Below are 12,679 nucleotides of genomic sequence, written 5' to 3' on the forward strand. Positions count from 1 at the left end.
TAATTTCATTGTCTTTTTTGCTTGTGACTTCCAGTGAAATTATTTTTCAAAAATATTGAGTGTGAAGATCTTTGTTAGAAATGCAGACAACTGCACCAACCGCGTGAAATATATCACTGTTATATAGATTTTTTTTAATAAAATGGATTCAGTTATTTACGTAAAAACTCACTTTGCGCAGTAACAATAGAAATTTGGTTGGTAATGCTGGTTTTGCATTTCAACACTATGGCTAGCAAACAAAGTATTCCATCGTGCTGCAATAACACAAACTATGTCACCAAGTAATGACTCAATAATTAATGAAATGGAACAAGCACAACAATCGTTGCACAGAATCAATTTACTTGAGATTTCAGAGGTTGCAAATAACTGTCCGATACAGATGAATTCTGTAGTATACGTAACAGAACAGATTTCCAACAATGAACAAAAAGTTCAGAAGAAGAATCCACGGATGACAAATCGTCACAACTATGCAAAATTTGCCAGCAACCACTTTTCGAGCCAGTCGATTCGGGTTTTGCTCCTCTATTCCTCTCAGTCAAACAGTACATAAGACTACATCTGTTATTGACAATACGCATACAGTCGTTGCAAATCAAATAAACATGAATTCCGAAATCAATAAACCAACTTTGTTAGAGCTGCTTCTAAAAACAAATAAAGCACTTGCACAAAACACAGAACAATTTTAGAAAATAGACAAAACACTAGAACAAAATTGAAAATCGAAAGAAGAAATAATGCAGTCACAAAAAGAAATAAGTAAAGATATCAAAAAACTTGAGGGAAAACACAGAAATTCTTTAATAGAAATCCGACAAGAGATTATAAATGGAGGTTTGAGGCCAAGCTATGCAACCTTGAAACTGAACAAAACTTAAATACTACACAACAGAGCAACAAAGAAGAGCTACTTGCAAAACTGAATACCACTGTATCGAAAGCAGTAGTCTCGCAACTCACAAAACGTTGCGACTACCGTAATGTCACTGTTGGAACAATTAGTGAACATATAGCCGCATTAAAAATGAACACTGACGAACAAAAGAACAATTTCGTTTGTTAACAAAGAATGTAGAAGATTTGACGACAAAGGTGGCAAATTTTCCCACGGTCACAGATAACGATTTTGTCACATATCCTGTAGCATTTTTAGACACAACAGAACATCAGGAACTTAAGAATTTTGAAAAAAGTCAGCGTAAAGACAGTGAACAACAACAGAAAGGGCATAAACAATATGCCAGAATAGTTGACACTTATCGTACGCAAACTAAATAGTAAAGCCAACACCAATGACTTCATGCGTTTACACTCACACCCACGATCAGAAACTTATGATGAGAATACCATTTTGTGGCGTATTGCGACATTTCCCTTCAGGAACAATAGAGAACATTTCGGCTCTCACCGAAACGACAATTTCGATTAAAAGCATTTTCTGACTGTTCTTAAATTCAAAATTTTTCAAAGTTTCAGCAACATCATCAGTCCCAAAGACCGTTTGGATCAATGTTTGTTTTCACTACCACCAAGTATCCTCGTCAACAGAAACGATATTCTGAAATTTGAAGATTGTATCTCAAGCCAAGATGAGCCATTGAATCGCCTACGCTTTTTGACAGACCATGCAACACATTTTCGACTTGAATTATTTTATGACGACAGATAACGTTTATACATGTCTTGTGATGACATTGATCAGAAAATAGATATACATAGTTTAATTCAAGAGAAAATAGACAAAGTAGAGCATTGCACTTATACAGATAGGTAGTATCATTGTGCTGTTTTATATCTCACATCACAGGAACTATAAAAGGTTTCCGTTACACATTTCAGGGCAAATCCGCAACAGATTTTGTGTGAAGCCATTTGGTATCCTTGCATACTATAGAGAGCAGGTGAAAGTTCAAATTCAGTGTATGCTACAGCAAGGTGACATAGAACCAGCAGTTAGTTCATACAATAACACACTGCACATAGTAGAGAAAAAAGATAGATCGATCAGACCCATATTAGATTCTACACAAACTAACACCATTATCTTACCTGAAGCAGATAGACCTCAAACCTTAGATGATTTACTTCATAATTTCTATTATGTACAAGTGCTGCTATTGGTCGACTTGAGAGCAACTTTCTGCTAAATAGAATTACACCCGGAGTGTAGAGAGAATATACTGCATTTCTCTGTTTTATGGTATGCTATCCATTTCGCAAATTACCGTCTGGTCTTAACGTTTCTCCTGCCGCATTCATTCGCAGTTTAAACTCCATCTTACTTAAGTACTTGAAGTGAGACACAGCTACATATGTTGATGACATCTGCAAAGCTGAAAAATCTTGGTCAGAATATAGCTGTATCCTCAATAGTTTTCTACGGATTTTTCAAGAATCAGGAATTACTGTGAATCTGGAAAAATCAAAATTTGGCAAGATCAGAGCAAAGTTTCTGGGACATATCATCTCCTCTGGAGTTATAGAGCCTGATCCCGAAAAACTTGAGGCAGTTGGAGGCATTCCAGTTCTTATCATCAACAGACAGGTTTTTCTTTGCTAGTTTAATAAGGTTTTATCGTCGCTTCTTGATTATGAAAGTTCTTGCCACCCCAAAACTTTGTTCTCTTACTAGTAAAAACTCAATAGGGCATTGAAATGAACAGGTGCAACTACAGGTCCTAAATTTAAAGGATGTACTTCTGAATATTCCAGTTCTTGCACACTCATATCTGTCATGCTATTTTTGTTTGGCGACAGATTAATCAAATGTTGCATTAGGTGCTTATCTGTTGCAGGAATTGGAAGAAGATAGTATCACTGTGCAAAGAAGTACACCTTTTGGTGCCATGTCTAACGAAATCAGAAAGAAATTATTCTGTAACTGAACTAGAAGCTCTAGCAATAACTTGGGGACTTTCCAGATTTCTTTTTTTCTTGTTTGGGAAACACACTAAAATCTCTACACATCATCGTGCACTACAATTTTTAATTTCTTCAAAACTGAATCATAACAAATTAAAATGTTGGGTATTGTATCTTCAAGAATTCCATTTTACTGTAGTTCATATACCTGGCTCACAAAACGTTGTCACTAACGCTATGCCTCATGCACCAATTGTCTTAAAAAGGGTAATATAGAAACGAATCTTGGTAGGAAGTTCAGTAAACCATATATACAGAAAGTTGTCTTTGAGAACTTTATTGTTTCCTTTCTTAGAGATATTACAAAGGATAAGGATTAAAATTGAACTCTTATTCATCTCTCTCTGTTGGCTACAACCTAACCCTTCTGAACTCCTAATGTGAGATTATACTGTCACCGACAACATCAGAGTTGGGATAGGCACATACGTATGCTTCAGATCATTTTAAACAAATTGTTACATGATTCTACTTCATTGTCTGCCTTATTTGTGCACAAGAACGAACAGCCACTAGACCGAATCAGAGAACTTGTAGCATTTCCTAACTCACGCGAATTACGTCACAGTGAGGTAATAGACTTAGCAATAAGAAACATCAAGAAAAAGTGCACAGTGAAGGAAGAAGTCGCAATACAGAGGTAAACGTCGGAAAGTTGTACACTGATAAGAAAGTACTTGCGAAATAAGCATCTAAGTCATAAGTTTTTCTTGCTGTACAATGGACCTTACAGGATTCGTCAAATAGCTTATGATAACAATAACGCAGTAAAAGTGGACACAATATGTACTAAAAAAAGTAAAGGACTACATCCAAAACAAATATGAATTCATTTGTAGGACAGTGATTACTGTATTTTTCTCGGTTACGATTATCCTGAAAACCACCTTGAATCGTTGCTGGTATGGCATCCATTTGTGACGCATTATGTACTTTATGATGTTTTGTGATTCAATTGCTTTCCTTTGCTTTGCTGTATATGAGATACGAGAGCATTATCGTGTGTCTTCAGGTCAGATTATTAGAGATATGATGATATACATATATATTTAAACGAATTTGGCTGTTACATATATTTCAGACTTATGAGACATATTTGCACATGGAACTGCATCTTTTGCTACTGTATGATCACACTCCGCAGAAATGGAGAATATGAATAAGAAGACAGGATAAAATTATGTAAGAAAATTTTATATTCAACCAGAAATGGTCAAAATTTAGTAGCAACGGTGTAGTAGCGTCGCTGTTCGACAGCGATCGCTGGTTCAAGATGTTATGGGTATTGTGTTAGAGTAAGTTTAGATAGACAGATGTATGGAAGACTCTCAAGTGTAAGGACGAGTTATTTAGATATAGAGATTCAAGGAGGACTCTCGAGCGCAAAGACGTGTTGTATCTGATGCATGCTAGATTTATACTTACTCACTATGGGCAGTAATGAATTTTATTTGCAAGATACCATACTGGAAATAATTAAGGTAATGAAAACTGTATTGTTAACAATGCAATACGCATATTCATAAGTGATGATTGAGAAAATGTATAGCACTCACATCCAGTGATTTTGTAAAGCTAATTGTTAGTGTATAATCAGTTTATTGTGTGTTAATTATGAGAATTATTAATTTTCAAACAGTCAAAATACAAATTTTAAAGTTAGTGCCAAGTCAATACCAATTCCCAGCTCCATGTCGTGTTTGAATAATTATATCTCTCAAGAAGTTACTGTCTCAGTCATATTCGATTTAATTAAAAAGTTCGATATGCAACAGCCTTGCACAATAGCTGCATACTAATTGTACAGTTTAAAGTACTAACAGAGAGCAGTGTGAAGAGTGTTACCATTGTGCAGATAAAGGTAAGAAACCTTATTATTTCTGAGATAGCATTCATTAAGCACAGGGACCATTATTTTCAAATTGATCACGTTTTGTTTTATTACCAGGGCCAATTTCAAATCAATAGTGTTACATCAGATTTAGTTTTTGTATTATGTAAATTAATGCAGTTTAGGTTTGGTTTGAAGGTATTACCAGTTTACATTCTCGCACTCAGTTCAGTACAGGGTAAAGCACATAATCGGCGAGATAAAATGCATCTTTGCGTTGCATTGCCATTGTAACAGGTGTGTTGCAATTTCTATATTGCCTTCAAACATAAATGTTTCAGAGTATTGATTGATATACAGATGGATTTTTGTGGTAAACTGAATATTTTAATTGCCAGTAAACTACCAATCCACAACACGTTTTTCCCTTTCCTAACATATTTAGAACTTCCTAATTAATTTTCTTGCTATGGTTTAGGAGAATGTTGTGAAATGTATATAATTTGTTGCATAATATGACTAATGCTTAACATAGTTATTGCTTTTTGCATTACATCATGATTGGTGCATCAACATTCCTTTTGCCACTAACTTCTTACCATGATTGGTGCATCAACATTCCTTTTGGCACTAACTTCTTATTGGCAATTTGTGATGACACTGGACTCCTGCATTTTCGTGATGACATACATTGATTTAGTTGCTGTACTGTTTAAAATGAAACATTTTGTGTATGATTTATCATATTCTAAGAATGTATACATCATTTTGTTTACTGATTGACCAGAATTATATTTTTCTGCATATACCTACGATAAGATATTTTTCTGCATTGGCTTTCTGATGAGATATTTGTCGTCTTTATATGTGCATGATAATGAATTTGACTCCATTGCTGTTTTGGTGAAATATTTTTGTGAGTGGTCAGTTAGGATAAGCATTTATTGTTGGAGGTTGTAAATAAGGTAAACGTAATGACTAATAAGAGAATTATGAATACTGGTTGTAGGAAGATAGTAAACTGAAAATAAATCAGATGCACCTAGAAATGGGAAAGATGTGAGTGCAGAGAAGTGAAAATAGTAAAATATGTGAGTAGGCAGGTGAAATAAAATTGCATATATGCTTTCGTTGAAGAACGATGTTGACTGAATGTGGAAATATAAATGAGTATTGGCAGGTTAAATAATGATTTTATGATGTGGTTGTGATTATATGATAATGAAATATTTCAGTGAAGACTGAATATGATATTTTCGGCAGGTAAATTGATATTAAACTTGTTATTATGTGAATATGATGTATTTAACAGGTAAAGTGAGATGAAAGATATGAGAGAAGTATGAGGCTTCAGTGAAGGTATAAATTCCTAAAGTTTGCATACAGTAGAAACATTAGAAGGTGATCAGTACGTTAGGATAATAAATGACAGTAGGATAAAATATCTCACAGACTGACTAGGACTTTGACTCTGAAGTGCATCAATTTCCTTTACATGAACAATGATATATTTGTTTGTTTGTCTTTTATTTCTGGTCTGTACACATTCTGACTATTAAGTTGTGTGTGTATTTTTCATGTATGTATTTTTATGCTAATTGATCCTATGTTTTACGTGTTAGTCGCTAGTTCTACGTAAATAGACATTTTCTGAGTGATAGTGTGACATGAGATCTATTATTGTGTGTTCACTAGATTTTTCTGTACATTTTCATTGCCATTTGTCACCATTAGAAGATATTGATGTCGTGTCAGATGCTTCATTTGTTAAATTTTACTTCTATATTGTGCTCAGAATATTGCATAATTGTCTGTGTATAACGATTTTTCTGACTATAGTGATTATTGTAATCTACAAATATTCTTGTCTTGTATAAACATTACATTTTCATACAACACTCTTGTACCATTTCACACATTTGATAGGAATAAGGTCATATCTTACTATGTATGAAAGCTTTATATAATTTTGGTTATTCCACATAGATATACATAGGTTATTCCTTAGGGGGACAATGTCTGGCTCAGATTTTTCTAATGTATTGTAAATAAAACATAATTATAAATTCAATGAAGTTGGCAGGAATTTAACTAATTTTTACAAACACTTAAAGTAGACTGTAGTACTCAGTGTGAAGATTTTATCCTTGGGATTAACGATATAAGACGTTAAAGCAAATCTTCGACAGTTGTAGGTCACACAATATTTACCTAGAATATACAGAACTGTGCAAGAAGTGTGTGTGCTTCCTCCCTATACAATGACAGTCTTCATATGTAAAACACCTCAGACATTCTCTTGTGAATTTTGTAACCTAAAATCCTAACGTTTGTAATGTTATTTATAATTATAACGTATTCTACTCACTTCCCTGTAATTAAAAAAAATTAGAAAAAGATTTCATTTTCCTTGCCATACCACAGCTAAGAGATCCCATATGAAATTTTGTTCTAGAGGCAGGGGATAACGAAACTTTTTCATATATTTGCTGCTTTCGAGAACATCGGTACAACAGACATAAAACAGCACGCTGAGCATAAAGTAAGTTACTTTCATTTCACGGTAGATCTGACTTCGTATTCATGTGAGAAAACAGTACACAGTCAAATTTTCTGGTATTGTGCTTATTAAGCAGATTAATTTACAGTGGGAAGTAATATCAAACAATTATTTTCTATGGATTTGAGAAATACTTTATTTCGTGCATATTTCAAGTCAAATTTTACAGTTTATGCTACGAAACTATTACAAAGTACTTCACCATTGGGTTTCACCTAAATAATTTTCACGAAATATATGTTAGTTACTTTTGACATTTAATTAGATTAAAGTTTTGATTCCCAGCACTGATGACATGCACAACACAGGGCCAAGAAACAGTCAGTATTGCTCACCGGTTGAATACGACATCTCACTTACACGTTACACGGAGAGAAAGCTTTGAGAACAGAATATTCACTATTTTCATTTATAGAGAAAATTTTACAGAAAGCTTACATACTAATCAAAATAGAAGTAAGTCCTATAATATATTTTTGCGATAGGGATCATTCTAGATGCCTCGAGAAAGATCAGTACTCAGAGGTGTAGTCTTCTTGTTGACGGCCATTACTCTTTTCTTATCGGTTTTGTTTGTCTCTATACTCATTTCTCTAACTGCAATGCTTTGTCAGACTTAGCAGTGACAATGTTTCATCAGGCAATTCTTAGTTATCACGTTAATACTGTACTAGCCTCAGATCACAATTAATGATGGCGTGGAGTACACCCATGTCTGAAAGAAAATATGAACTTGTTATTCCAGTAACTTCCAAACTCCGGATCTCATTCGCAAAAGGGACAAAGTACTCGCATCGTCGTATATCTCGCACACTTCACCTGTCGGGTATGGAGGAACAAATGATGCGACACGTAGGAGCTCACACTGAAAAAAATTTGCGAGAATGGGAAGATACTGACGATATCAACCACGGTCTGTTGTGGCCATATGTGCACTCGCAGCTACTTATCTATTTGACTTACAACGTATGCAAACTGTCAGGTCGCAAGGCGACAATACCAGATTATTGTTATGTCAATAGCTTCTAAAAATGGAGCGCAGGTGATCCGTAATTCACAGCTCATATTTTATTTGCTGAAAAGGTAGGATTCACAGTAAAAAGTAGTATAGAAATATGCAAATACTCTACATCTACATCTACATACATACTCCGCAATCCACCGTAAGGTGCGTGGCGGAGGGTACCTCGCACCACAACTAGCATCTTCTCTCCCTGTTCCACTCCCAAACAGAACGAGGGAAAAATTACTGCTTATATGCCTCTGTACGAGCCCTAATCTCTCTTATCTTATTTTTGTGGTCTTTCCTCGAAATATAAGTTGACGGCAGTAAAATTGTACTGCAGTCAGCTGCAAATGCTGGCTCTCTAGATTGCCTCAGTAGCGATTCACGAAAAGAACGCCTCCTTTCCTCCAGCGACTCCCACCCGAGTTCCTGAAGCATTTCAGTAACACTCGCGTGATGATCAATCCTACCAGTATCAAATCTAGCAGCACGCCTCTGAATTGCTTCTATGTCCTCTCTCAATCCGACCTGATAGGAATCCCAAACGCTTGAGCAGTACTCAAGAATAGGTCGTATTAGTGTTTTATAAGCGGTCTCCTTCACAGATGAACCACATCTTCCCAAAATTCTACCAATGAACCGAAGACGACTATCTGCCCAAATATTTAATTTACGTGACTGTGTCAAGCGCTACACTACTAATGGAGTATTTAAACATTACGGGATTCTTTTTCCTACTCACCTGCATTAATTTACATTTATCTATATTTAGAGTTAGCTGCCATTTTTTACACCAATCACAAATCCTGTCCATGTCATCTTGTATCCTCCTACAGTCACTAAACGACGACACCTTCCGTACACCACAGCATCATCAGCAAACAGCCGCACATTGCTATCCACCCCATCCAAAAGATCATTTGTTGTTGTTGTGGTCTTCAGTCCTGAGACTGGTTTGAGGCAGCTCTCCATGCTAATCTATCCTGTGTAAGCTCCTTCATCTCCCAGTACCTACTACAACCTACACCCTTCTGAATCTGCTTAGGGTATTCATCTCTTGGTCTCCCTCTACGACTTTTACCCTCCACGCTGCCCTCCAATGCTAAATTTGTGATCCCCTGATGCCTCAGGACATGTCCTACCAATCGATCCCTTCTTCTAGTCAAGTTGTGCCACAAACTTCTCTTCTTCCCAATCCTATTCAGTACCTCCTCATTAGTTACATGATCTACCCACCTAATCTTCAACATTCTTCTGTAGCACCATATTTCGAAAGCTTCAATTCTCTTCTTGTCCAAACTATTTATTGTCCATGTTTCACTTCCATACATGCCTACACTCCATACAAATACTTTCAGAAACGACTTCCTGACACTTAAATCTATACTCGATGTTAACAAATTTCTCTTCTTCAGAAACGCTTTCCTTGCCATTGCCAGTCTACATTTTATATACTCTCTACTTCGACTATCATCAGTTATTTTGCTCCCCAAATAGCAGAACTCCTTTACTACTTTAAGTGTCTCATTTCCTAATCTAATTCCTTCAGCATCACCCGACTTAATTCGACTACACTCCATTGTCCTCGTTTTGCTTTTGTTGATGTTCATCTTATATCCTCCTTTCAAGACACTGTCCATTCCGTTCAACAACTCTTCCAAGTCCTTTGCTGTCTCTGACAGAATTACAATGTCATCGGCGAACCTCAAAGTTTTTATTTCTTCTCCCTGGATTTTAATACCTACTCCGAATTTTTTTTTGTTTCCTTTACTGCTCGCTCAATATACAGATTGAATAACATCGGGGAGAGGCTACAACCCTGTCTCACTCCCTTCCCAACCACTGCTTCCCTTTCATGCCCCTCGACTCTTGTAAGTGCCATCTGGCTTCTGTACAAATTGTACATAGCCTTTCGCTCCCTGTATTTTACCCCTGTCACCTTTAGAATTATTCCAGTCAACATTGTCAAAAGCTTTCTCTAAGTCTACAAATGCTAGAAACGTAGGTTTGCCTTTCCTTAATCTTTCTTCTAAGATAAGTCGTAAGGTCAGTATTGCCTCACGTGTTCCAACATTTCTACGGAATCCAAACTGATCTTCCCCGAGGTCGGCTTCCACCAGTGTTTCCACTCGTCTGTAAATAATTCGCGTTAGTATTTTGCAGCTGTGACTTATTAAACTGATAGTTCGGTAATTTTCACACCTGTCAACACCTGCTTTCTTTGGGATTGGAATTATTATATTCTTCTTGAAGTCTGAGGGTATTTCGCCTGTCTCGTACATCTTGCTCACCAGATGGTAGAGATTTGTCAGGACTGGCTCTCCCAAGGCCACCAGTAGTTCTAATGGAATGTTGTCTACTCCCGAGGCCTTGTTTCGACTCAGGTCTTTCAGTGCTCTGTCAAACTCTTCATTTATGTAGATAGAAAACAACAGCGGACCTACCACACTTCCCTGGGGCACTCCAGATGATACCCTCACCTCCGATGAACACTCACCATCGAGGACAACGTACTGATTTCTATTACTTAAGAAGTCTTCCAGCGACTCACATATTTGGGAACCAATCCCATATGCTCGTACCTTAGTTAGGAGTCTGCAGTGGGACACGGAGTCAAACGCTTTCCGGAAGTCAAGGAATATGGCATCCGTCTGATACCCTTCATCCATGGTTCGCAAGACATCATTGAAAAAAGGCCGATTTGCGCTTCGCAGGAGCGATGGTTTGCATGGACGGCAACTTCTCTGTCTCAAGGAAATTCATTATATTCGAACTGAGAATATGTTCGAGAATACTGCAACAAACCGACGTTAAGGATATTGGTCTGTAATTTTGAGGATCCGTTCTTCTATTCTTCTTATATACAGGCGCCACGTGCGCTTTTTTCCAGTCGCTCGGGACTTCACGTTGGGCAAGAGATTCGCGATAAATGCCAGCTAAGTAAGGGGGCAATGCAGTAGAGTATTCTCTGTAAAACCGATCTGGAATCCCTTCAGGACCTGGTGATTTATTTATTTTCAACCTATTCAGCTGCAGCCCCAGGAATGACTATCACTATGTCCTCCACACGGGAATCTGTACGAGACTCAAACGGCCGTATGTTTGTACGATCCTCCTGCGTGAAAGATTTCTCAAATGCTAAATTTAAAATTTCGGCTTTCGTTTTGCTGTCTTCCGTTGCCAGGGCAGACTGATCAGTGAGTGACTGGATGGAAGCCTTCGACCCGCTTACCGATTTTGCGTAAGACCAAAATTTCCTTGGGTTTTCAGCAAGATCTTTTGCTAAGGTATAACGGTGGTAGTGGTTGTATGGCATCGATCTTTTTACAGCAGCACGAATCTCTACTAACTTTTGCCTGTCCTCATTCTCCCGATCTTTCTTGTACCGCGAGTGCAACTGTCTTTGCTTCCTGAGCATTCTCCGAATTGCGCCGTTAAACCACGATGGGTCTTTTTCGTCCGTAACCCACTTTTTCGGCACATACTTCTCAAATGCGTGATTTACAATGTGTTTAAAATTTGCCCATAATTCTTCCACGTCCAACCTACCGGAAGTAAATGAAGTCGATTCATTTACTAAGTGGGATGCTAACAACAGCTTATCTGTTCTTTCTAGTAAGAATACTCTCCCAGCCTTCTTGAGCTACTTTTGAACTTTCGTAACCATAGTCGTAATGACAACATCATGATCACTAATCCCTGTCTCAACACTGACACCATCGATGAGGTCTGGTCTGTTCGTGGCTACCAGATCTAAAATATTTCCATTACGCTTTGGCTGTCGATTTAGCTGCTGAAGGCAGTTTTCGGATAATGTGTTCAAAAGTAATTCACACGACGGCTTGTCTGTACCACCTGTAATGAATCCATAGACATCCCAGCCTATACTAGGTAGGTTGAAGTCGCCTCCGACTTATATAGCATGATCCGCGTACTTCTGCGATACAGAGTGTAGACTCCCTTTGAATGATTCTAGAACCGTCACGGTGGAACCTGGTGGCCGGTAATAACACCCAACAATTAACTTTATTTCTCCTAGCCCTGTTAAACGTGTCCAGATAACTTCACAATCACACTCTACTTCTACTTCAGTAGACACAATATTTTTGTCAACTGCAATGAAGACACCACCTCCTACGGTGTCTACTCTGTCTTTCCGATACACGTTCCAACCCTCACAAAATATTTCAGAACTTCCTATCCTACTCGATGGACAATAGAGGCAAGGCATCAGATACTCATTGTAGTCAAACTGTGGCTAATAGCTGTGGGCCACAACATTCATAGCGTCACATTCGTAACCTGGCAAATTAAAAAGTACTGTTTGCCAGTAATTTCTGTGCAACAACTA

This window comes from Schistocerca serialis, chromosome 2 (genome assembly GCF_023864345.2).
Source record: "Schistocerca serialis cubense isolate TAMUIC-IGC-003099 chromosome 2, iqSchSeri2.2, whole genome shotgun sequence".
Lineage (NCBI taxonomy): Eukaryota > Metazoa > Arthropoda > Insecta > Orthoptera > Acrididae > Schistocerca > Schistocerca serialis.